This window comes from Lepidothrix coronata, unplaced genomic scaffold (genome assembly GCF_001604755.1).
Source record: "Lepidothrix coronata isolate B3197 unplaced genomic scaffold, Lepidothrix_coronata-1.0 Scaffold34, whole genome shotgun sequence".
In the NCBI taxonomy this organism is placed as follows: Eukaryota; Metazoa; Chordata; class Aves; order Passeriformes; family Pipridae; genus Lepidothrix; species Lepidothrix coronata.
The window spans coordinates 1,951,254-1,977,915 of record NW_016690214.1 but is presented as its reverse complement, the minus strand read 5'-3'; the positions used below and the strand labels follow the sequence as shown (position 1 = coordinate 1,977,915).

Here is a 26,662-nt window from a genome sequence, read left to right as displayed (position 1 = left end):
GCGGTGCGGGGACCGAGCAGAGCCGCCCGCCCCCCCGGAGCACCGCCCGGCCGCCCAGCGCAGCCCCGCGGGCAGGTGGAGGGTCCCCCCGCCCTCGGCTCCTCGGGGGCTTCGTCCCCTCTCCCGAAAGGTGGGAAGCCCTCCCGGCGGAACCTTTGGCAGGAGCTGGAGGGGGGCGGGTGTCGCTGCTGCGGGGAGGGCTCGCGGTGGGTGCGGGGATGGGGCGCTCGAACAGCTCTGTGTGGCTGCGGGCTGAGCCCCGCGGGGGTCTGTGCCCCCACAGCTGGGCTGGCAGCCCTCCTGCCGTGCTCTCTGGTGGACTGTTCAGACGCCGCTTGTATTTTCTTAATTCCTAAAAAAAACATATAGTTGAGGAAACTCCTCCCTGCAGTTCGCTGGGAGAGGCTGGGCCGTGGGGATGTGCTTGGGCTGGGACCCATCGGGCTCATCCTGGAGGGATGGAGAGCCCGGCTTCAAGCGGGGTGGGGAGCCCAGCAAGGGACAGGTTGGAGAGCACCAGGCCAAGGGAGGGGAACGGAGGAGAAACTGGCTGTAAACAAGGGGAGCGTGACCAGACTAGCCTGGCTCCAGCACCGTGCTGAAGGCAGAACAAAAAATAAACTGCAGAAAAAGCCAATTATGTTTTCAGCTGGCTGGAGCAGGGCTCGGATCTGCGTGCAGCACGGCCAGGGGAGGCTCGGGGAAGTGTCCTGGGATCAAGGGGTTGGGACTGTGCGAACAGGGTGAACCTGCTGGCTGAGCATCTGTCCTGGAGCCTGAGAGGGCCCTTTGGTTGAGGAGGGGAGAGAAGACGATCCTGGGCTGAACTGTGGCTGGAGGAAAGTGGAGCACATCTGTCCCCTGGGTCTCTTGATCTTTGGAAGTCAGGGGCTGTTCTCAGTTAGAAATGCAATTTCAAAATTCCTTCATCTTTTGATATTCGGGTTTCAGGTTTTTGGGGTTCGCTCTAAACTTTTTTTTCTGTAATACCAAGCTTTATGTGTTTTCCACAGAGTGTCAGAAAAATCATAAGCACAAACTGCAGCTGGTGCTTCTGTAGCCAGGGAGGATCGGTGGGAGCAAATGAGCTGCTCCCCACACTGCTTGGCTTTTGGGGGCACTGGCTGTGCCTGTCCTCTGCCCTTTGGGGACAAAACTGGTGTAATGATTGCACTCGGATTCCTTCAGGCTCCAAACCAGACAAGAGGTATCAAGAGGGAAAATTTTAGGGTCCTGCCTGTGTTGGAAAGGCTTGGGGGGCACTTGGGCGGGCAGGGGCTCTGCTCAGAGGTGCTGGGTTGGGATCTGCAGGGTGGGAAGCCACAGAGCTGATCCTCCTGACACTGAAGGAGAGAAGAAACTTTCAGGATATAAAATTGGATGTAAATAAGGGGGGAAATGATCTCTGGCTCTCTGGTGAGGTTGCTTAGGAGAGAGCAAAGCGTGTTGTGCTGCAGCTGCACACTCTGTCCGGGAACACCGAGGTCCTCAGTCCCTCCAGGTGACCTGGCAGCTTCCCCAAACCAGTGTCATCATAAGCCCGATACAAAGCAACAGCCTAACAGGGACTAACAATAGGATTCTTATTTAAAAAAAAAAAAAAAATAAAAAAGATTAACCAGCTGAAGTTAACAAACTTGGAATTCAGCAAACCCGGATGAATCACCGGGAGCAGAGCCTGCTCCGTGGCTGCCAGCCCGCTGAAGGGCACTCACTGCCTCACTCCAAACTCAAAAGAGCAACTTTTGACAAACACTCCATCAAAAAAACTGGCTAATACTTGCTTGGCTCCTAATCCTCCCTGAGCTGTTTCCCCGTTGCTAATCTCTCCCAGGAACCATTAATAAATCTTCCCTGGTTTGCAAGGCTGATTCTGAACAAAGGCACCAGGAACCAGCAGTGCCCGGGCCCGTGGCTCTGCTATTTGCACGCTCCACAGGAAGATCGTTTCGCTTTTAATGAGCCCACTTAAAAAAGAAACAAAAAGTAATAAATCAATCCCATTAATCTGTAATAAATCGAAGCGCTGAGGTCCTTCCCAAAGCCTTCAGTGACTGCCAGCTCCCAACGTGCTGGGATGCAAAATCTCTGTTATTATTTAGAACAACTCAGCAATGGCAGTGGTACCTGGGCCGTGCCTGCCCAGCGATGCTTCCCTGCTCATCCATGGCTCAGAGTCCCTTGGGAGCAGGGGGGATCCCTCTGGAGTTTGTCTCCATCCCTCAGCATCTCTCTGTGTCCTGGTTTCTTGGTTGGTGGCTCTGCTGCCGGGCTGTACCTGGTCTGTGCGTAGCCCCGACATTCCCTGGGCTGCAGCTGAGCATCACTCCCCACTCTAGGTCTCTGCAGCCTGGAAAGGGTGGATGTGTTCCTAAAATTAACCTGGAAATGCTGCTTTGATAGGCCACTGACAGCTACAGCGGAACCAAATTAGTGTTTGGAACTACCATGAGATAATTGGCCTCATTTACTATTTAAAGATGGGGGGAAAAAACCCTCCCTCTTCCACACAACTGCAGTGGAGGAATGTTCAGGCGTAGGTGATGTCCCAAAACATATCATTAAAGCTTTAAATAAATGTATGATGACATCTCGTGTTAAAAAAGACTCCCTTTGTGTTTCAGATAGGAACCAGGAATCCTTTTCAAAGTCGTGTTTTAACAAAGGATATTCCTCTTGTTTTTCCAGACACGCAACTTACAATATTTGGAGTTGTAAGTATGTCATTTGAATTCTTTCACACAGGGTGGATTTAAAAATCATCTTCCTTAGAGATGCCTCTTACTTGCCAAGAGGTAAATTCCTCTATCTGCTGCTTTTTGTCTTTTCCACTTGAAATGCTGCAGGGCTGCCCTGGTCCCACCCTGCAGATTGTAATGTTTGGAAGAGGGAGGAGATGAGAACTATCCCTTTCTCACTGACATTAATTACAAGTATTAAACACCAAGGCAGCTACACAACATTACAGACAAAATAAAAACACGAGTTGGAGGAGCCAAGTTCTGCATTTGCTGCTCCACAATCAAGATGTGTCTGAGCACATCATGGCACGGATGTGCCAGAAGCACATCCCTCAGTTCCAGTCCTGCTCCTGGTCTGGCTAGTCCAGTCAGGACTCAGAGAACCAGGTCCATCTTTTTCCTGTGTGATGGTGGTGGTGGTGATGGTGGTGATGGTGGTGATGGTCATGGTGGTGGTGGTTATTTTGTTGGTCATGGTCATTGTGGTCCCCAAAGTGCATCTCCCACCCTCGTGCCAGGGCTGGCATTTATTTCCCAGGGAAGGTGGTGCCTCTCACAAGGTGTTTGGTGGGGTCCCCTCTGCCTGAACCCCCCAGGACTGAGGGTTTCCCACCACCAGGGTTGTGTGAGATCCCTCCCCAGCCTGTGCTGTGCTGGCTTGGTGGGAGAAGCCTTCGCTGTTGTTCTGGGCTGTCTCACACTCTGCCTCGGCTTGTAATTAAAAATGAAATATTTGGGCTAAGTGCTGAAATTAAGAACACATTTTTGATAGCTAACAATACAGAGGAAAGCCCTGGAGACCCTGATAGGGCAATTAGTGCCTCTCCACTTGCATTGGAGATGAGTCTTTTGAGAGAGGAAGCCTCTGTTCACTCCAGGGGATTTTTTGGTACAAAAATGCAATTACAGGGTATAAAAGGGAACATTTAGAAACATGCAAAGCGGGAATGAGTCTGGAGCCTCCTTTGCCGCAGGACTAGGAAGGCAGAAGGTAAGAGGTGCCCCAGGCATGACATCCCTAACACTTCCCCTCCAACCTGCCAGCCCTGGCAGCAGCTCCCATCAACTCGTGGTTTCATTTCCCTCCCGTCTACCTCTCCTGGCTGCTGTTCCAGGCTCAGCTGCTGTTCCAGGCTCATCCCTTGGCCTCAGCAAGCTCCCAGCTGCTCCAGGCTCGGGAGGCTGGATGGTTGCTATCCCAGTTGGCAATGAGCTTTTGCACTGCTCAGCACAAACTGGAGGAATCCACCTCCACGGTCCAAGCGAGCGGCCGTCGTGTGCCGGGGCCGCCTCCTCCAGCACAGCTCTGCTTCTCCCCTCCCTCTCTCCCTCTAAGCATCTCTGGAGCTGGTGTGTTGTTTAGAACAAAGCCTTGAGGGGCTGTGGCAGCTTCCCATGATCAATCCCAACACCTTGTTGTCCCGGGAGGATGAGCAAGCCATGAGCCCTCGCACGGTGCGTGGGGGATGAGGAGGCTCCGCTGCGCTCCCCACGCTCCCACCTGAAATCCAACTGATGGACACCAACCCTGGGGGCCTAAAAAAGTTCTGCAGCAAGCAGAGCTCATGGAGGAATGTGGTGGTGACCTGCACAGAGCCAGCACAAGGGCAGGGCTGCCTGCACGTCCCTGCAGAGCGGGTGACACAGGGCTGTTTGTCTTGGATGGGCTGGAAAACAGCACTGACCTCTTGAGCAACACTGGGGGGTTTTTGGCTGGCTGGGCAGTGGCTCAGCTTGTGTTGAGTTTAGAAGGTCTGATTTCCAAGATAGGAAAAACCAAAACAACCCTGTCCAATGGCCAGACTTGCCCTTGGCAAGGAGGAAGGGAACAGTCGGCGTCGTTAAAGGTTAAATAACAGCAAATCACATTTCTTGTGCTGGGCTGTGTGTGCACATTATTTAATCAGTGTTTAGTTTGTTGAATTACTTTTATTGGGAGTTAACTGTGTAGTGGTCTCAGTGGAACATCTGGTCCATGATTTGGAAAGAATATTCTTCGACCCTTGCTGACTGCAATTATTTTTGGAGACAAGTGGAGGCTTTACAGGCATTAAGAAGATAAAATGCAGATTGTTTGCGGAAGGGTTTTTATTTTATTTTAGTGGCTTTCAGAGAGAGAAACTTTTATTATTTTTTTGGTCTATTCTTATCAGACAGTGCAGTGGAAACCGAGCAGAAGGGCTGGGAAGAGGCACAGATGTTCCCTTTGCCATTGGCTGGGCCAGGCACCCAAACCCAAGGCAGAGGGTTTGAACCTCCCTCCAAAGCTGCTGCAACATTTTCCAAGACTTGCAATCGCTCCTCTGCCCACCAGTTTCCCAGTAAAATCACTGAAGGCTGGTGTGGGACTCTCTGTATAATAATTTGAAAGCGTGACAGTGGATGGGACAAGGATAGTTTACAAAGCAGAGAAAATGAAGGGCTTTGTGCTTCCTTCCATCGATGGGAAAATCACAGATGGATCCCGAACTTCCAGCTCTCAGCCCAGCACCAGTTCACCCAGACCACAAAAGAGAACAGCCAATCTCCCATTTGGAAGCTGTGATGGAAGATGGGGCACCTTTATCCCCAAGAGTAAATACTCTGAGAAAAAAAAAAAAAGCAGCATTAATTTATCAGTAGCTAATAAGTATCTCATGAGTTAATTGTTGTTGTACATCGGATCCCTCCGTGGAGGAGGCTGGCTGACTCCTCTGTGTCTGCAAGAACACTGATTTCAATTATTTAGAGGAAAATATACAATCCTGGTTGCTGTTTGCTCTATGATGGTGCATCTTGTCCCAGGGAAAACCACAGGCAGACAGGCTGGGAAATTATGGCTGTTTTTTTAGCAGGAAGATAAAGTAGAACTGTTAAAGCAGGGAAGGATGGATCCTTGGATATCCTGGGGCATGTTGTTATGGGCGAGATCATGGATTTGAGAAGGACCTTGGGTGGCTTTGGAAGGGCCAGTAATACTCATACTAATACTACTAATAATACAAGTATCATTGGTGTTTTATTCCAGCACCTCTATATATACATTGATTTTTTGGAAATGCCCTCATGTGTCAAAACTACGAAGGGAAGAAAAGGAAAGGGAGTGAACTTCTCAATCACAAACTGATTTTCAGTGTTTATTATACTAAGAGGAGGGGGAGAAGCCCTTTCATGCTCAATCCACAGCTGAAATTGCTCATTAAAAAGCACCAGTAAATTGGGATGGTCAAAAGCAAACTTCAGAGCAGCAAGATGTTACTTCTCACTAGTAAAGATGCTGTAGGTGTGTGTATAACCACAATATCAGCCAGTGGGGAAGATCCTTCCCCTTCCCAGGCAGCTTTTGTGGCACCACATCCCTGCCCAGCTTTTCCGGAGGGTTTTTTTTTTGTGTGTGTGTGTGTTTCTATTTGTTTTTCCCCTTCCTGACATATTAATCTCGGGGTCATCTTAACCTTGGCTCTGTGCTGGCTCTGGGAAAGGGCTGCTGGCAATAACCCTGCTGGAGGAGCTCTCTGTGGGCACAGTATTTGGTAATAAAAGCAACGATTTTGGAGCGCGGAGCTCGCGCAGGGAGCTGCGCAGGGGGAATTTGTTAAATAGCTTATTCTGCAATAAATGCAGCATAAATTAAAAATGAATGAAACAAAAATCAGAACAAATGGAAAGAGCTAGGAGGGACCCTGAGAGGGCATCTGCTCCATTCCCAGTGTTTCCAGGATGGATGTGCCTGCTGGATCTGGGCAATCAACACCTAGATCGATCACCCGCCTCCTCCTCTGGCTTTTTTACCATCAAATATTGAAATATTTGGGCCTTAGCTGCTTGTCAGCTTTGCTTCCTGTTTTCTCACTTTGTTGGAAGTCAACCCCAGTGTTGAGGGCTTTTTTTCACCAGTAGGATACAAAATCAGGAGAATAAGTTAATGCCTTACACTAAAGGAGAGCTGCTGAGCCCGGGTGTGTTCTCCCAGGGGTCTTTATCTGTCTGCAGCACAATCGTGTGTGCATATCAAATTAAGATGAAATTATGGCACTGGGACCTCATGTAGATCAATTGTCTCTGTGTAAAATGCCTCCAGCATTTTAAACATGAGTTCCTGCACCAGAGCAATGGTCTTTGACTTAATCTGCCCTCCAGGACTGCTTTAGGGGTCACTTAGAGTCAGTTCACCCCTTTCACACCAGAAAACTCACTGTCTTGCTGGAGAACCAGCAGCAAGATATTTTTTGGAGCAAGAAAATAATCAGGGTAGTTTTAATGAGGTTCAGGAGGAGGAGTCTCTTATCAGCAGAAAATTCAGCTGTTTTCCCACTCTGTCCTTCCTTGACTTCCTTATTAACCCCTTGCCACCAAGGATGAGCACCAGGGCAGGGAATGCTGTGCAGAGCAGAAAGGGAGTGTCTGCCTGAAGGGAAAAGGTAGGTCTGGAGAATCAGGTGAGTACAGAAGGACCTGAATTGCTTGAACTGCTCTGATTTTTCAGTCACATCAACAAATTAGCAGGTTTTCCTAATAGAGTCATGGAATGGTTTGGGTTGGAAGGGACCTTGAAGCTCATCCAGTCCCACCCTTTGCCAAAGGCAGGGACACCTTCCACCAGCCCAGGTTGCTCCAAGGCCCGTCCAACCTGGCCTTGGACACTTCCAGGGATGGGGCAGCCACAGCTTCTCTGGGCAACCTGTGCCAGGGCCTCACCACCCTCACAGCCCCTGAGACAAAAAATCTTGAACAACAGACTGGAGTGGACTGGAGTGCACAGGAAAGGGCCAGGATGGGTGTTGGGACCTCCAAGAGTAGCAAACATCTTTGACCTTGTTTCTCTCCATGTTTTCAAGCCCCTGCAGTCCATGGGAAAGGACACAGGTAGACTTTTCCATCCAAGCCCAGTGTGCTCCGTGGAGAAAACCTTGGAGGGAGCTGATGCCAATTTTAGCCCAAGTTCCCACAGCAGAAATAGATCTTCCTGAGCACACATTTAAATTCTTAGTAAATTATATCTCAGGTTAAACACTTTATTAAAGTGCCAGGGGGGCATTTCAGGCTGGCTGTATGTACCTCATCACAGGAGATGGGCTGGAAATTACAGCAATTTGGAAAGAACATGGATTTGAATCTTAGAGCCTGTGGTGAAAGTCAGTGCACAGTGAATTATTCCACGTAATTCGTGTTCACACATGGATTCAGCTGGAGCCAAAGCATTTCTATGGTATCACATTTCTCCAGTGAGCTACTGAGTGTAACACAAGGGCTCTTTTGGGGGAGTTTGTGCTTGTCCTTGGGGTTTTTTGTTCCTTTGCCTTTGTTGCTCATCCAGAGGCAAATGCTAATGAACTAGATTTGTTCATCTGCTGTGTGCAATAACCACAGAGGTTATTATTTTATATATAAGGTTCTTCCTGCCCTTGGCAGTTGGTTTTCTGTGGTGGTGGGAAGCAAAAGGCTGTGGAGCTCTCGTTCCTTGTGTCCTGGCTGGTGGAACTGCAGAGCCACGTTGATGTGTGGGGATGGTTAATCTATATAAGAAACTGCCATGGAAACTGTTTAATTGGCAGTGAGAGAAGCCCCAGCTGTTCCTGCAAGCTGCTGAAATTGTCCCTTTGCTTTCTGCTGCTCCAGATGTTCCCCTGGGTCTGTCTGTCACCCTACAGCAAACTCACTTCTGTGACTGTACCAATGGCTCAAGCATTTCTAGAGCTGAGTGTGGCTGCAGAGATAACCCGACTTGTTTTGTCAAAAATAAGTCATGGAGCAAACCTGACGTGCAAAAATATGTTGGATAGCTCGAAGCAACAACCTCCTCCCTCAGATCTGGGAGGTACAAGAGGTGTTTGTTCTCCTTCTCCACCCTGGCACTGGTGGAACTCCATCCATTCACTCTGTGGGTAGATGGGGCCACTTGTGGTTTCCAAATCAACTTTTTCAGTATTTTTCCCTGCACAAAACATGAACATTTAGTCCATGTACTCAAAATGAGATCAGTACAGCAAGTTTTCCCCTTGGCCATGGTGTGGGTGCCCTGCTGGCTCTGACTCCCACACTCTGAAGGCTGTTAAAAACATCTGTGAACCAAATGGCTCAAAGAACAGCAAAGAGAAAAGCCTCAATTTTAGTTGTGGTTAAAGATTTATTTTTTCCCTTTTCCAAATTATCCACCTTTCTTCCCAGCCCTCAGCTCACACTGAGGCTGATGGGTGGTTTTGGGGTGTGCAGACAACAGCTCAGGGAGGCAGGACCCTGCACTCCTTCCCTCCTTTTGTTGTGTGGGGCCTCCACAATAAAAATGTTAAGGGTCTGTTGACCAAAAAGGGTTGAAAAATGAATATTTACACAGGACTCAATTGTTGTCCATCTTCCCCTCCACTTTAGTTCAATGCAAGGAGCAAATAACTGTGTGCAGTGATTGCAGCTATTGCTGAATTACCAACTTATTCATGACATGCAGATTACAGGGAAATAATTATAGCTGAGCTTGCTGTCATTTTATGAGATCCTCAAGTATCCAGATCTCCTCAGGGCTGGGTTTTTTTGCTGGTGTGGCAATGTTTAGCTTTAGCTGGAGGCACGGTTAAGTAGGGGAAGCATAAGTGCAAAATGTCCTTGAAAATAAGGTGACAACCGATTCTTTCTTTGTCTGGCCTCTGCCTTCTCCTGTTATATTCTGGATGTTATTCTGGGAGCTGGCACAGGCATTAGCAATGCAAAAATAACTCTGGGTTTGGCCACATCCATGTTGTTGTTTAGGAGCCCGCTGGAATTTGGGTGATGGTGGGGAGGAAGGGCTGAAGGTGGTGGAGTAGGAAGCTGGGAATTCATTAATTTTTGCTCACATCAGCAGGGTAGTTTTTGTTATTAATGACAGAAAAGTTACAGTGCAGAAAGGCACATTAGAACGACAGGGTAAGAGGAAATGACCTCAAGCTGCACCAGGGGAGGTTCAGGTTGGACATCAGGAGGAATTTCTTCACTGAAAGGATGGTTAAGCACTGGAATGGGCTGCCCAGGGAGGTGGTGGAGTCTCCACCCCTGGAGGTGTTCAGGGAATGACTGGACGTGGCACTCGGTGCTCTGGACTGGAGGACAAGGTGGGGATTGGTCAAAAGCTGGATTTGATGGTCTTGGAGGTCTTTTCCAACCTAAATATTTCTGTGATTCTATGAAAAAGTACCTCTATATGCTAAATTACGTATATTATACATACATATAAATGACATATAGTATATATATGTTAAATTCTGGGGGGAGTTTGGCCCTGAGACGTGGCATGGCTGGCCAGGGAACGTTTGGGCTGCAGGGAGGGGAGCTTGAAAAGCCCTGAGTTCTGACTCAGTGGCACAAACCATCTCCTGGCTCAGCATCTGGGAGGCTGTGGGCAAGCCCTGGTGCTCCTGCACCTCCTGGGGGACAGGGACCCTCAGTGAGCACTTGGGCCACCCCTGGGGCAGGTGGTCCTCACATTTCTCTACCAGCAGGGTGGTTTTAGGCTGGTGTGGGTGTGTGTGGGTTCTGCCCAGGGGGGCACTGCTGGAGTGCTGGTTAATTAGAGCTAATTGCAGGGTGATACTCTCCGGGTTTGGTCTGATACAAGTCAAACCATTTCCTCCTGTTCAGCACTTTGCAGACACGTGGCCACTGGGATGGACATGGATGTGTTCTCTGCAGGCACCCAGCTGGGCAAACACACACTCCTTTCCCTTTCCTCCCTGTGCCTTGACGGAGCCAAACACCCCAGCACAGCCTCGCTCTGTGCTCTTGGTGATGTTACCACTTTACTGTTTATTAATAAAGTGTTTATTAAACGGTGTAGAGTCCCTAAACCAGGTGAAATGGTTGGGTTTAGTTAAACTGAGGGTTCCTGTGTGACTTGGCCACACTGAGCCCTGGGCTTCTGTGACTGGCACCTTTTTGGCCCCCCAAACCAGCACCTTTCCCTGCACAGCCTTGCAGCTGGTGTTGCTGGCAGCACTTTGCCTCCAACCCTTAGGAAAGCTCTATCACAGATCTACCTCCCAAAAAAATAGGAGCCAAAATATCTTAACTGTGTTCCCTGCAAGGGGACTTGGTGCATGAATTGATTAAATATTTACATGAGCTTTTAAAGTCAAATACTGGGTATGAACTAAATTTTATCCTAAGTCATTAAATTTGTACTTTAAAGCTCATTTTTAAAGTCCCCTAGTGGGGACATTAAAAGTATATTTGATGGAGTTGATATAGTTGTAATTCTGTGCTAAGATCCCAAGTGATAGAAGGGGAACTCAGCCCAGGTACTGGGGACACAGAAACAGGAAGATCTCAAACACAAAAGGGTCAAAGTTAAGGGTTTAAGAAGAAAAGCAGCATCTTTTTAAAAGGAATAAAAGGTGAGTTTGACTCCAAATGTAATTTTGTTTTAAAAACTTCGGCTTTCTCACAAGCCAGGATCCAGAATGATGGTTTCATAGCCTTTAAGATGTTTCAAACAAGCAATATTATTCCCCAGGAAAAAAAACCATCCCCCCTCTCTCCCAGGTGCCCTCTGCAAATTGAATCCACAGTCCTGAAAACCCGCAGCTGATGCCAAGCATTTTAATCTTACCAGAAGTAAACAGTGAGCACCAATTTACATAAAAATCAACATGTAAAATTATTTCAGTGTTAACATTGTGACACTGCAAGTATATTGGGTGACTTTGGGGCCGCTCAACGCTTTTTAAATGGATGCTGCTGCTACAACAGATTCAGGTCGTGTTTGTTTTTCAGATGTTTGTAGGAAATTATGTGGATTAAAAAGCTCTGCTTTAGGAAAATGAAATGAAAAGAAGCATATTCTTCAAGGACCACTGAGTCTGGAGGTCTTTTGGAAGTCTTCCTGGAAGGAGAATTTCAGCAGGGTGGGAGGTTTGGGAGCCTGGAGGATGCTCCAGAGGTGAGCACGTGGTCCCAGGTGGGTGACATTTGCTGGCACTGAGGGTCCCCCATGTTTGCTCAGACTTTGCTTCGTGCTGTTCTTCCTCAGCTCATTTTCTCCATGTTGTCTGAGAAAGCTCTGGGAAGGAAAATGGGAGTAAAAATTGTCTGTGAGGGCAGGGAATGAATTAAGGAGGGAGAAGGGCCCTGGAGGCAGGAGTGGCTGGAGCTCAGCTGGCCCTGGCCTGTGCTGTGTCACTCATTGCAAACAGCTCTAAGTTATCAAACCTTCAGCCCTCTTCAGTTATGGGATGAAACATTTTGGCTTGTGGTGAAGAGAAGCTCACAGGAGATGCTTTAATGGCTGCTTCTGATCTTAAAACCAAACAGTCCCAGAACTGCTGCCCACGCCGAGAGAAACATCCCTGGCATTTACTGCATGAGGATGTGCTGAAGTCTATCCCAACACAGAGCCTGCATTTTCAGATGCTTGGGGATTACTTTTATCTTCTTCCCTCTATTAAATATAGCTCAGCTCTGCTGCCTTTCCCACGAATAAAATGTGCTGGCTCTTTCTTCCAGGAATCATCATTTTCAGCAAAGGCGCTGTTCAGCGGCACGTTCGCCCATGTTTGTGCTAGATGGGATCACTGTTGTGTCATCCACAGTGTTCCCTCTGCACTGGGATTAATTTTTGGCTGGTTTATGTAGGGAGAAGCCTTCACTGCTTCATCACTTTGTATGTCTTCTAAACCTGAATATGTTGCGGATTCTTTGGAGAAGAGAAGGTTGTGTGGAGAGCTATGAGGACTCTGTATCAGGAGCTGTAGTGGTAGGAATGGGTTCAGATTGAAAGAGAGCAGGGTTAGATGGGATATGAAGAAGAAATTCCTCCCTGTGAAGGTGGGGAGGCCCTGGCACAGGTTGCCCAGAGAAGCTGTGGCTGCTCCATCCCTGGAAGTGTCCCAGGTCAGGTTGGATGGGGCTTGGAGCAACCTGGGCTAGTGGAAGGTGTCCCTGCCCATGGCAGGGGGTGGAATGAGATGAGCTTTAAGATCCCTTCCAATCCAAACCATTCCATGATTCCATGATTCTCTTATCTGAAGCTGAGGAGTTTTACCATGGCTGGAGCATGGAGTGAACAAGGTCAGGGAGAGGGATAAAGTCTCACCTGGTGGTTTCTCAGGCTGGAGATGCTTTTTGATGGTGTGAAGGGTTGATTTTCATGCTTCCCTCTGAAGAATTTTGGCTGGGGGATGCTGATGGGGTTTGGGGGGTCAGGATGTGATCCCTGGTATCAGCAGAGAAAAAGCAGGATAAGGGGAGCAGCTCCTCATCCCTGCTGGAGGAGGGATGCTCTGCTCATCTCCTCCCGAGGAGAGCCACCACAGGGAGGAGGAATCACACACCTCCAGTGCCAAATGCCATCTGACTCAAGGGAAGGAAAATCACACCTCTTTATTACACAGATTTATCTCGCTGTGGCGGAGCCCCACAACCACCACCAGATGCTCATCTTCTCAGTTGCTTTATTGGATTCTGGGACATCCTCGTAATTGCTGTGAGTGGGAGATGATTCCCCAGCATCTGGCATGTGTTAATACTGATTCAGAGCTCTTGTCAATCCACTTAGGAGAGCGTGGATGTGCTCTCTGTGCAGGCAAGAGGCAGCCTGGAAATTCTAAAGCATCATTTGATCCTATTTTTCTTGCTTTGAATTGGTGCTGAATGACTGAGTCCTTGCCACCAGACCTGCTGCAGGGTGAGCAGTTGGAGGCGGGGAGACATCGCCCAGATTTCATCCCAGTTTCTGACAATGGGTAGGAAAATGCTGCCCAGTTTCCCCCAGCCTTCCCCCAGGTTGTCTTGCAGGAGATTCTGGAATGCTCTCCCAGCACAAGGTTCTCCTCAGCCCATGAAAATCCATTTAGCACAACAGAAGTCTTCCGATGAATTAAAATTAATTCTGTTTTAATGTTTGGTTTAGGTTCAAAAGGTCTCCTGCTCCCTCTGAGGGTGGTGGCAGATATCAGTGAGCACAGCTGCTTGGGCACTGCCTGCACCTCTGTGGGGGCAGAGGAGTATCAGCAGGTGGGTTTCCCTGCTCAGCTCAGAGTGAAGAAAAAGGAGGAATAAATCCAGCTAAAAGCAGATATTTCAAGAATTGCTCCAAAGCTGCTGTTTTCATTCCAGGTAGGAATAAAAACATGGGGTTTAGGCAGTTTTTAAAATTTTTGTTCTCTTCCTCTGAGCAGCCTGGCGGGGTTTGGTCAAACAAGGGTTCATGCTGGCATGTGCAGCAACGCTGGCAACCTCCTGTTCTCCAGGCAGAGCTTTGGAGGAGGAGGTTTTGGAGGGGCACAGTGGCACAGAAGAGTCTGTTTGAAGGAGGGAATGAAATACTTCCCTGCATCCCTCCTGCCTGAGGAATGCTGCTGGGTGTTGAATAGCACAGGAGGGCAGGGAAGAGGGATTCTCCAGGCTTGCAGGGCTCTGTCTAGACTCCCTAATGCAGCGGTGCCTTGAACTCCTGCCACGGCCTCTCGTCCTATAAATGGAAGCGGAGGAGCTTCCCACTGCCAAAGCCTCAGTCATGTTAATGAGACCCCAGTTCCTGTCGAATTTGGCAGCCTGTCCCTCTAAACCAGTGAACTTGCAGCAGGTGGTAGCAAAGCTCATTTCCTAAAACCACATCCCCCTGGAAGCAAAAAAGCCCCACCTGACTTCCCGTGGCGAGGCGGCCGCGTCTCCCTCCGGGCTGACGGGGGATTCCAGGTGTGGGGATGGATGTTCCTGCACGGGAAACCTGGACACCAGCACTCCACAGAGATGATATTTGGGTTGGCACATCACTCTTGTCATCTTAGAAAGGTGACACTGCCTGAAACCTGTCTTGTTGGACATGGGAAGCCTGTCCTGCTGGCTGTGTGAGGTGCAGCCACCACAGTCCATCTGGTTTTTGGGTGTTTCTGTTCCCTCTGGCTCCATCAGAGCTCATTCAGGTCACCAAGTTGGTTTTGGTTTAGGATGCATTTCCTTCTCCACCCTCCTTTCTCCTCTTTCTGGGATCAAGTTTCTCACAGCTGAGCTACTCTTGTCTCTCTGTTTCCCACTGAAGGCTGAAGCAGGGCTTGGTCACCTCTGTTTTTCCAAACCCAGCCCAAGCAATGAACATCTGCCAGGAGACAGAGGTTTTCCTAAGCCTGTGGTTTGAATAACTCATTCTTTGCAGCCTTGCTCCTCTCCCAGGCACATGCTGCCTGCAAGGAGCGGGAAGGACAACTCTAACCACTGGATGCTGCCTCCTGTGAACCCACAGCCTGGGATGATGGGAATGCAGTGCTGGCCAGGCTCAAAACCTCCTCATTTCACTCTCTCTGGGGTTGTGGTGTGACCTTTCCCATGGCACCTGGAGTGGAGAAATGTCCTCCCTGCTCTTACCACCGGAGGAATAATGAAGTGGTTGAGGTAGAAAATGACCCAGCATCTCCCAGGTGCCAGTGCCTTCCACCCTGACTTGCAGACACTTGGCACAGCCCTGCCCTGAACTCACCTGACCAGTTCTCTTCCTGCAAGCCCAGAGAAGCACCACTGCTCTTCTTAGCTGGCAATCAGAGTCTCAGGTGTATTTTAAAAGAGCCTGAAGTTTCCCCGAGTGTGTTGTGGTTCATGTGCTGGCAGTTTTGGGTTCCCAGGAAGGCACTCCTTGGGAAGTGTCATTGAGGGCCTTGCATCTCGGATGAGCGCTCACTCCTTAATTTACATGCAGGGAAACAGGCCCAGGGAGCTCCTGTGCTAAACTCCATAACAAATGCTGACAAAACCTGCAAAGTCCTGCTCCCATTTCCTACTCTAAATCCCTCACAGCAGACCCTGATATCCAGGGCTGGGAGCCAAACCCTCTCAAGTCAATGGAAAGATTCCCCCTGACTTTAATGGTCTTTGCATGAGTGCCTAATTCCTTCCTGTTCACAGGCTCTCTTGGACTTGGTTATGGAAACAACTGCAGCTACAAAGTGCTGCAGTGAACTGCAAACCCTTCAAAGCAGCGCGAGGGCAGATTTCCTCGTCCTCCCAGACAGCTGGAATGGGTTTTGTTTGACAAAAAGCCTGATGTATGTCCTTCCAGCCAGCGCCGTGGCTACAGCGTGAATGAGTGTCTTAACAAATACATTCATGCAGACGGGGTTTGTGGTCAGCCCACTGGGGCTGGAGCCAAGCTCTTCCCAGCGGGATGGGGAAGGCAAGGGAGCCTTGTCCGTGCGAGGCGAGGCTGAAGCTCCGTGGCTTTGACATGCCAGCAGCTCTCAGAGCTGTGGTCCCGGGTCTTGCAGCTTCTAGGAACTGTTTCAACTCCCTTCCTGCAAAGGCCATGTCACTGGTGGAGACCAGATGCTGCCCAGTTTTGTCAGCTCTTTGTGAAGTGGAGGGGTTTTGCCCCAGGCTGTGGCACCGTTGGCCACCTTTGTGCCTCGCTCCACAAAACTCTGGCAGAACACTTAAAGAAATGCTTAACTTTAAGGATATAGATGTGTTTCACTGACTTCCACAGGGATTTGGCTGGGGAGGGGTCTCGATGGGTCTGGCTGTGTGATGCCAGCAAGGGGAACATGGGATTTCCACCCAACACTTGGGACTATTGGCTGGCACCTCTACCTGCTCTGGTCTCATCATACAAGGAGCAATAGCAGCAAACAGATTTTTGAGTCTTTATCAAGCCCAGAGACACCAAATGTGACTGTTAGAGGAGCAGTGCCTTTCACAGGAGTTCTGCCTGAGTGTTTTCCAGCATGGAAGGTTGCTCAGCTGGCTCTCGGGGGAGAGGAGGCTGATGTTGATTGCTCTTTCTTTCTTTATGCCCTAAAAACTTTCTGGATGAGGGTTTAGGTTGTTTGACTTGTTTTACTTCTCTGTTCGAGCACTGGATGGGTTTTGCTGGTTTTTTTAAAATCAGGGACAGCTGGGTGTCTGCAGCCCCCACCTGCCCATCCCTCCCATCGTGTGCAGCCCGAGCACAAATGTGATCCCAGCGTGGCCTCAACGGCTTGGGCACAAAATCCCCACTCCTGGAGCCACGTCCTGCAAGAGGAACCTCGACCTCACTTTTGCAGCTGTGCATTCCTGAGATGAAAAGGGCAGCTCAGGCCTGGGCTGGTCCTGTAGCAGAAAATCAGACCTGGGCAAATCCAGTCCATGGAAAAGTCTGGCAGCTGCAGGAGCCGTCTGGCTGCTGGAAAAATCCGTAGTGAGCTCCATCAGTGACCCCCTCCTGCCACCCTGATTTGGGGAGATCTCCCCTTTGGCTTTCTGAGTGCTTGCCCAGGGGTCTCACTAGAAATGTGGCTGCATGAAGACTCCCAGTTCAGGGATTCAGGAATTACAGAGTGCTGGCCTGGCTCTTTCAGGAGGATTATTTGCTTTTTAAAGTCCCTGTCTGCAGCCCAGGCTGATCGTTCTGTTGCAGGGGAAAATAGGCAGCAGCCTGAGACATGGATGAAGTAATGAGTTCATCTCTCTGCAGTCTAGCCAGGTATACATTTTTTTCTCCCAGAACTTAATTAAAATGCATACATCTTTCCTCACATTTTTATGAAGCTCAATGGCAAATAATGGTCACTCTCTAATTGCACCAACATTAACTTGTTTTCATGGCTGCAAAGGATGGATCCAAGGGCAGGATCCTTCCTTCCCCTGCATTTGGCTACTCTGGGATGTGCTATCTCCAGCAAGCAGCCAGAAGCCTGGGTTTTATATCTGTTCTAGCACTCCCATGGGCTGGACTCTGCTGGGGAACGGAGGAGACTTGTCTACTGGAAAATACATGCATTATTCTGGGATGGCTGATAATCTTTACCTGGCTCATGCTCTCTCTGTTCTATTTTCCTGGCATTGCCACTGAATCCAGGGACTTTATCCTGTCTGGGGTCTGGAGCACTCTGGCCACAGTTTGCTGCCCTCTCAGAGCCTTCTCCTGCCTGGACCCCTCCTGCTGTCCCCTGGGATCACTGGAGAAAAGGAAAATAAAAATCCAGGCAAGTTTGATTGAATAATGAGTTTAGTTACTTTACCCAGTCACAAAACTGGGCGTATTTATCCAGAGCAAGATGAAACAGGGGCCCTCCTGGTGCAACAGAATCATCTGTCCTACAAAGAAAACCACCAGCTCCATTGTGGGAAGGGTGTAAAGCTGTTGATGGAAACGAGCATTCCATGATCCTATGGCCTTCCACTCCTCTGTGATTTTGGTTACTCCAGACTATGATCAGCACAGCCAGACCAGTCCTCATCCCAGTCCTGCTGGCTACTGGCCCCAGTAGTTGCTGGTGAGCGTGGCTGGCTGACGTGCCTGGTGGCAGGTTTCACAGGGGGCTGGTGCAGTCCCAGAAATGCCTTTGTGCTCCTTTGTAACATCCATCCAGCTTGGTTACATCCTGCAGGGGTGTTGGTTATGAAACGGCTGGTTTTACTGTCACATTTTTAAAAACTCAGCCCTTTTTTAATATGGAACTGGTTTCTGGTGGCATGAATATTGCAGTGCTGTGTTCTGCTCGAAATGATGCTGCTCAGACGTGCCAAAGCTCGGGGAGGCTTTTTAACATTTCCTCGTCTAAACCCGACCAGTCCCACGGAATCAAAATCTAACCTAAAATGCTAAAACTGCTCAGACTGCACTTCATGCATGGGAAATGAGCACATTTCGAGGTGTTGCCAGGGTGGAGGCACTAGGAGAGAGGGTTGTGGACTGTGAGGGAAGGTTATGCACCGTGGGAGAACGTGCAGGTCCAACACGTCTCCACTGGTGGGTGGTTTGGGTCCGGTCCAAGGAGAGGAGGTTGGAAGGAAGGATGTGGCTCTGCTTGGGTGCTTTGTGGCCTGGCCATCTGCAAGGAGAAGGAATAGGCACCATCCCTCCCATCCACCCTCCAATTTAGTGCGTGCCTGGAAAAGGCAGTGGTGGGTGCTGTCGGGATCATAAGTGGCACGTGGATGACAAATGGTCCATCCCTTGGGCTTTCCTTTGAGGCTCGGAAAGTCGTGGCTGGAGTGATGGCAACAACAGAAGAGGTGGCTGCAGGACCAGAGGGCTCAGGGAGCTTAGCTTGGCTACCTTTTCCAGGAGGAGTTAATCAGCTGGAACACGTGAGGGCTGCAGGGCACGGTGATGAACGGGAGCATACGGAGGGGGAAGGCTGGCTGGTTAAAAGAGCAGTGGTGATGGCACAGAAGTCCTTCTGGCAGCGCGATTTATTAAGCTGTGATGGTGTCTCTCACATTCAGTGGCAGATGCCTCATCCTACATGACATTTAATGCAGGCTGAGAGAGGTTTCACTGTAGGAAACCATTCTCTGCCTGCAAGGGGGGCGCTGGGCGGGCTGGTTGGTGACTGCCACGCTCACAGCCGGGAAGGGAATTTTCTAAATCACATTTTTATTAGGTGTCTAATTGACTCATCATCCCTGCCCCCCCTCGGTGCACAAACATTTGCTCTGCCCTGAAATGTGAGATGAGCAAGGCTGGCGAGAAATGCTTTCTGAATATAGCTGGGAAGAGAGAGAGAGAGAGAGAGAGAGAGAGAGACAGAGAGAGACAGAGAGGGCTGAGCAGGGTAAGGAAGGAGCAAATTCGTGCCATTTTTTAAAACAAGATCGTAAAAGACTGTAAAAAAAAATCCCCATATAAAAAATAACAACAACAACAGAAAGAGGTTGTGGTTTCACAAGCCAGTTTTCATTTCTGGAAGCTGATGACACCCTGGATTGCTGTTGTTTTTTTAGACCTCTTTCAATTTTTTTTTTAGGATGGTTTGTCTGTAGTGTGGGTATGTGTGGGTAGAGAGCTGGGAAATATGCAGAGGGAAAGAAAAAAAGCTAAAAATGGGCAGGAACAGGCTGGCTGCATATGCTTTCCTCCCCCCCATATAAAAAAAATAATTAAGGAAGATCTTGAAGGTGTTAAAGATTTGAGGTTTGTGGGGATGGAGCACAGGCAAAGGAGGGTGATCCTGAAGACCACATCTAATCTAGGATATTTTGTGCTTCATTGAGCACCATGCCCCCTTTCACTGCAGGAGGGCTGTGTCTCAGTTTGCAAAATAATCATCCAAACTTCTGATTTACGTCCCTTGGAAGCTGCCCTGCTCTGCAGGGAGGAGGAGGGATGCAGCCAGGCTGTCCCAGGGAGCTGGATGGTGTGGTGGTCTTGCAGGTCTTGTATCGCTGCCACCAGGAAATTGGGCTCTTTTTGCTGTCCAGTTTGGTGTCACATCTCATTTTGGCATTTTTGCTTAGAAAACAGTCTCGTTCTTCAGAAATATTTCTCTTTTCTTTCTTAATTTTTTATTTCTTCAAGCTGAGCCCCACTGGTCTCCACAGGAACTGGAGAGCTGGCTCAGCTGATCCCTGAGTGGGACAGAGGGAAGGTGGGATCTGAGGGCCAAGGTTCATTCTTTGCCCATTACTCCTTTCTAATAAAATAAAGTTTTATTTGAAAAGTTCAGACTAATTCTCTTCTGTTGTTTTTCTCAGCTGGAAGCTTCCCTTTAAAACATTAATATCCACATTATTTTTTTCCCCTGGCAGGTTAATTAATACTTGATTCATCACCTCAAAAGCTAATGGGTATTTATCCAGATCGTGAAGGAAATTAATGCCTGCTATAAATAACTGTGATAACTGACAACCCATCTTTACTTATGCTCCTTCTTCTTCAGGAAACAAACTCTGCTGGGCTCTAGAGGAGTTAATCCTGACCTATTCCCAGGGTTGGACTCAGTGTTTTCCTACTTGAGCTTTACTTTGTAAACACGGTGCTTTTTTTATGGGGAAAAACGTCAGCTTTTGTGGAGAGAGACCCAGACAACTCAGCATAATCACTCCAGCCTGGGTCAGCAAAGGCCAGTGGAGACTGTGGGTGTTTTCGTGGGCTGGGAAGGCTCTGGCTCTCTGTGAAATATTAGTTTTGGCTATGGGAGAGCCCTTTCCAAGTTCTTGTCTGCTTCCAATAAATGGTGTTTAGTGCCTTTGTCTGCAGCTCCCCAGCTATTGTCATTGATGACCTTAATTAGGAACATACCAGAAATCATGTCGAGTCTGTCACTCACACACACACAATTAGAAAGTCATTATTTACTTTTCCTGTTAACTCACATGTTCCTCCTGGGTGCTGCTCTGCACCCTGGACAGTCCTCGTTATCCACGGAGGCTTCAAGGGCGGGAATAACTGGATGGGTGCTGGGAAGCTGGATTGGCACAGAGGTGGCATGAGGGGTGAAGTGGATGCTGGAGGCCACCCAGAGCATGACCTGGTGTGATGTGGTGCCTCTGCTTTTCCCACTGCTCAGAGCAGGGTTTGCACCGGGTCCTGCGTCTCTGCTGTAGGTCTGATGCTGCTCTGGTGGCTCTGGGGGTGGCCAAGAGTTCTGTGTGCTGCAAAATACTGCTGACAGCGTTCCCAGGCTCCTGCCCTCGCTGCAGGAAAACCCGGGGGACAGCCTGGCCCGGGCTCTGCAGGGTGGGCTCTGTCACTGCAGCAATCACACTGCTTTTGAGGCAGGATAAGAGGAACTGAAAGAGCTCGTCTGTCCCATATGACTCCGTCTTTGGTTTTCCCCAGAAGTGAGGCCATTTGTGAGGCTGCCTCTAGGAAGCAGCAGCCTCTGGAATCACCCAGTTGTGTTACAGCCTCATCTTTTGGACATTTCCCCATCCCTCATGAATGCATCAAGCACAAAGGAGCAGCCAGGCATTTTTTATGATTGTTTTAAAAATCCACGCTGCTCTAGAGAGGATGAACTTACTTTTTTTTTTTTTTTTCTTTTTTTTCCAGGGACATTGGCTCATCAATTTTTAATTCTTGAGCTTGGCAGCACTGGTTGAATTAGAAAGAGAACAACTGATTTTAATGAGCATAAGATTAATGCAGATGAACTTGGCTGGAACTGCGATCCGGCTGAGGAGAGATGATTGTCTCACTTCACCTGCCAGCTCCCTCCTCAGTGGGCTGTTCTGTCCCCAGCATTAGTGGAGCAGAGCGTGTTCTCATCACAGGTCTTCACCTGCAGGAGAGATGCTCATTAACCAGCCTGCTTCACACAGGATATTTTGCACATTAACCCTTGGCAGCTGCTCTGGACCTTCCACAGTCCTGCAAGGTGATGAGGAATGAGGAGGGTGAGGATGGATGTGCACTGGTGAAGGAAAAACCTCCCCTGACTCTGGTACCCACTGGATGGGAAGGAGAAGACTTTTGGCTGCTGCATGAGGCCACCACAGCTCCCAGAAAGCTCGCGATCTACTTCTGTTGCCTATCTCTTGGTGGAGAGCTGTTGTTTTATTTATGTGTCATATAAATAATATAAATACGAAATAACAGAGCCCAGAACACCCCTCCCTGGGCAGAGCTCTCCAACTGCCCCACACAACCCCTGAGCTCAATGACTTGCTTTCCTACACACCTGAAATTACATATTTGCATAGTGAGTGGTTTTATTACCGAGGAAAGATGGGGGAGGCTGAGCTGAACTAATTTTATTTGATTCTGTGGGCAACTGGCAGTTTTATATCTCTGTTTTATTTTTTTATGTGCTCTGATCAGGTGGTGCTTATAGAGATCACATCGCTGCAGGTTTAGCCAGCTTGGGATTGTCATAATTAGTCTCCCAGGAGAGCATCAGGGAACTGTGGAAGAAAAGGCCAGACCAGCAGCTGGTGAGATCACCCAGTGACTTGTGCCCAGCTTTACAGGGACCTCCTGCCTGACCCACGACATCATGACCATGGATCAGCCACAGGATCATGTTCTGCTTCAACATCCCCCCCCCAGAGGGGAAGGAGGAGCCAGGCAAGGTGTATTAGCAGCCCCAGCCCAAGGGCTTTGTGGTGCCTGCACGACCCTTTGCATCCCAGAGGAATAAAAGATGGGACACAGCAGTGGGACTGTGGAGGCAGGTGGAGAGGACGGTGCTGTGAGTCTGTTTTGCAGCTGCAGTTTTGCAGATCTCAGGGGTCTAGATGGGAAATCTGTGAGGGCAAAGGGGTGACAGGGATAAAAAGCATCCTACACCCCATCTGGGTTTGTGCCACCTCCAGCTCTGCAGGAGCTGTGGCGTCGGAACTGGGAACATCCATCCCAGAGTCTAGCAGTTCCTTCTGGGGCTTCTGGAGACCTAATTCCCAAATAGCAGCTTCCCTTCTGTGCTCACAGCCCTTGCCACTGGGCCAAGAAACCCAGAGACGACCAGTGCTGGGGGCAGCACTCACCAGGAGTCCTGGCTATGATGCCTTGGGCTTCACCCTTGTCTACCCCAAAAATGCCTGGGCAAGGGGGGCAGGGCTTGGCCAGGATGGAACGTGGCAGCTCCAGGGGTGCATGGCATGATCCCCCTCCAGTGCCTGGAAGATTCAGGGGTCTGGAATGATAAAGCACCTCCCACCCCAAACCCACAGGTTTTTCCTCCTCAGTGTTACCCACTCACTGTTGCCCCCAGCCTGGCCGGGGTCGGTGCTGTGCTGCTGACCTGGCCAGGTGGAGATGCCAAGGCAAGTAATTTTTTTTGGCTTTTTCACATTTTCAGCTTGTTAACAACCGTTGTTCCCTCCACATCTGCCAGCTCAGGAGAGAACCGCTGCTTTAGCTCTGTGTCGCCAGGGAGAGCTTAAACATCGTCATTAAAAAATTCCTGCCTTGCATCATCTCCTCAGACATGCAGGAAGAAACCTTTGCAATTAGATTCCCCGTGCACTGGCAGGAGGGCAGGAGTTCTTCCTTTTTTTCCCCTTTCTGTAATGATGATGTTCTGTGATTTTAGGGCAGCAGGGAAAAAATAAAAAAGAAAAAAAAATTAAAAAGAAGCCTGTTTGATTTTCCTCATTATGTTAAGCCTGGTTTTACTTTCTGATTGCCAAAGCATGATAAATGGAACAAAGATTACCTAGAGATTTTCAAAGATTTGCTTTCAATTTGATTTTTCCTGAGCCTCATTAAGCCTGCAGGTTTTATCTACACTTTGTTCTTACAGTGGAGTGACATGACCATATATTAATAGCCATATTTTTTTCCGTTGAAATTAAAACCAGATAGAGGCTTCTCATGCTTTGCTTTCAAATCCTATTTTAAAAAATATTGATCATGTGTGTGTTGTTTTCCTTTCCCTCTGACACTGCTGGCTCTGTAAAGGACATTCGCCAGGGAAATGCTTTCAGTCCTGGATCTCTGGGCATTACTGGGTGCAGTTTTGTGGATTAAGGAACATATTTTGGAAGGTATAATGTAAAGATAAAAGAAAAACGTGGCTTTCAACAGAGAGGCAGACAAGAAAAATAAGATATTAAAGCAGGAGCTCTACAGTCAGGGGGTACAGAGGAGCTTAGACAAGATAAGATAATCTATGATGTGCCCACGTGCATCTTTCAGGAGAAAAATGCCATTGGAAGAGCTCATCCTCCATGATTTGAGGAGAAACTCATGGCTGAGAGTCCTGTGTGCTGCTGTCTAGAAGTTTGGAAAAGGGTGGCAGGGGCTGGGCATGAAGGACAGTGTGGGACACACCCACACAAAGCCACCCTGACATTCCTGATGGTGTTCCTTCTGCCGGAGCCGGGAGAACGGACCCACCTCCTGTGTTTTCCAGGTGTGCATCTTCCTCCTTCCGTGCCCATCCGTGACCCCACAGAGGTTTGGGGGCAGCTTGAAGATGTGATGAAAAGGTGTCCTTGTACCTGGTGTGGGAAACACCTTCCTCATGTGCTGGGGGACGGTGTGACAGTGCAGGAGCTGGCTGTGTCCTCCGAGTCCCTGGGGAAGGGGCTGGAGATAAAAAACACAAGAAAAGTTGCTCTGTTGATGCCCTGCCTTGTTATAGGAATGGGAAACACGGGTGCACAGAGTGGGGTGAGGGCAGACTGTCCTTAGGGTGCCACTACACCCACCCCAGTGAAGCCCTTTATTCTGAGACCAACCCAGACCTGTCTCCAAGACTCAAGGTGCTTCTTGTGATGTTCCTGCTCCAGGCATGATCCCAGGGGCTCTGCTTGAACTTGAAAGCAGCACTTTTGGAAAGGTTTTATGTACTCACAAGCTGTAATAATAATAATATTAATAATATTAATAATAATAATAATAATAATAATAATAATAATAATAATGAACTGCCTTTCTATTTATAAATGAGAACAGCATCGAGGAGCTCGGCTCATGTGACCACCACGGCCCTGGTGCTCCCTCACCCTCTGCCATGGGTTCATCTCACAGCCCTGCCAGAGCCCCATCCTGCAAGGGAAAGGGCATTTCCCAGGGTTCTTTCCTTTGGATACACACATATGGTTTTTCTCCTCTTGTTTATAAGGGAATGTTTTCTTTTTAAAAACAGGGATTGTTTTTGTAGCAGCTCCTGCCCTGCTTCGTAAACCAAACATTTCCCAGGCACTCCGTGTCTCAGACGATGTTATGGTTACTGGAATGCCAGTGGGAATATCCAAAATGTATTTCTTGGTGGAGCCTGGGGATTTTGTGCTGCCTGGCTCCAGATGTGACTCCGATGGGTCCTTCTGGCCGAGCCAGCTGGACGTGGCCAGTGTTGGGGCTCAGCTGGAGAAGGATTTGTGTTTATGTGCTGTAGCCCAAGGCCAGCTCTCACCACCCTGCAGCAGGGGAGCATCCCCTCTGCTTCCACTGGGACAGCTGAGGCTGAGGCTCAGGGCAGGATGAAGCTGCCTTTACTGGTTCCAGTGTGGCAGGAGCTGGACATGTGCTGCTGGTTCTGATTCTACCCAGTGTTGCCTCTGCTCCCCTTCCAACAACTTTGGACTCTGTACTTGCACTTCTGGAGAGGCTGAAGAGAGTTTTCCCTCTGGAACACCCTCTCACTATCTCTGCTAGATACAGGATGCCAGATTTGATTAAAATGCTCTGATCTGTTCTGACAAATCCTCTGTTCCTAAGTAGATAATAACCAGAAAATCTTCCTAAATAAATCCTGGGGTCGGATCTGTGCCCACACTTGTTATTCTTCTCGTATGAATTAAATGCTCCCCCTTACCCTGAACTGGGAGCATCTTCAGCCCCTCGAAGGAGAAAGGAGGCACAGATTTATTGCTGCTGAAGGACCGGGTGGAGTGTTAAGACTGTAAAAAAAGAGAGTCTGATTTGGCAGCACTGAGGCACAGGTGACCAGAAACACCTTGGCTGAGCAGGGATTAAAGGTTTCAGATGTCTGTCATCCCAAACTGCAGAGAAAAGTGCTGGGCTACCTTTCCATCATACAGAATCATGGAATGGTTTGGGTTGGAAGGGACCTTAAGGGTCATCTAGTTCCAAGCCCCCTGGCATGGCCATGCCAGTTCAGTGAAGGTGGCACCTGGAGGAGAGAAAGGAATATATTGGAATAACACCTGTTTACTTTTCCTCTCTCTTTCTTCAGTATCATCAATATACTTGATCCTGAGGTGTCCCTTTGGCAAAGGGGAGTCCCGGGAACCGTTTGCTCCCAAACCTGGACCAGGTGTTTGCACGTACTGAACAAACGGAGTTTCACCGTGAAAGAAGTGACATCCCTGCCGGTGGTGGCTGCTGCACTCCTGTGGCCGCCAGCCAAGTCCACATCAGCCATGATCCAGCTTTTTGACCTCTCCTTCCATCCGTGAATCCCCGGCGTGGATCCAAAGCCTTTGGACGGCAGCGCTGAGCTGCAGAACAAGGGGTCCGGCTCGTAAAATTTGAACAACAACAACAACAAAAAAAAAACCACACCAAAAAACAACCCCCAAAACAGCCCTAGAGATGCAAATCTGTGGGGCGGCCGGTTTTTGGGAAGGGATGCAGGGATGCTCGGCGCGTGCACCGCCCGGTGTCACCAGGAGGTGGCACAGCCCGAGCGGGGATGTCGCGCCGGGTCCCGCATCCCGGGCTGGACCCGCATCCCGGCACCCCCCAAAACGCGAGCGGCGGGATTCGTCGGTTCCAGGAAAGAGGAGAAAAGGATCTCGCGTCTCCTTTCTCGGAAAGCCATCGTGCAAAACCCGCGCGCACGGAAAACAAACGGACAAAAAAAAAAAAA

At 49.1% G+C, this 26,662-nt stretch overlaps 1 long non-coding RNA gene across 5 annotated transcripts; it reads left to right on the top strand.

Moving 5' to 3' along the window:
* Nucleotides 1–25: 25 nt before the first annotated feature.
* Nucleotides 26–26,662, top strand: LOC108495836. Of its 5 annotated transcripts, none has more exons than XR_001874249.1 (7): nt 26–130; nt 1,014–1,207; nt 2,625–2,714; nt 11,232–11,554; nt 13,597–13,802; nt 24,022–24,238; nt 26,027–26,662. It is a non-coding gene; the product is annotated as an uncharacterized LOC108495836 (long non-coding RNA). The 5 variants fall into 5 exon arrangements; XR_001874247.1 differs by having other exon boundaries at nt 11,232–11,628; XR_001874248.1 differs by having other exon boundaries at nt 11,232–11,628; nt 22,204–24,238.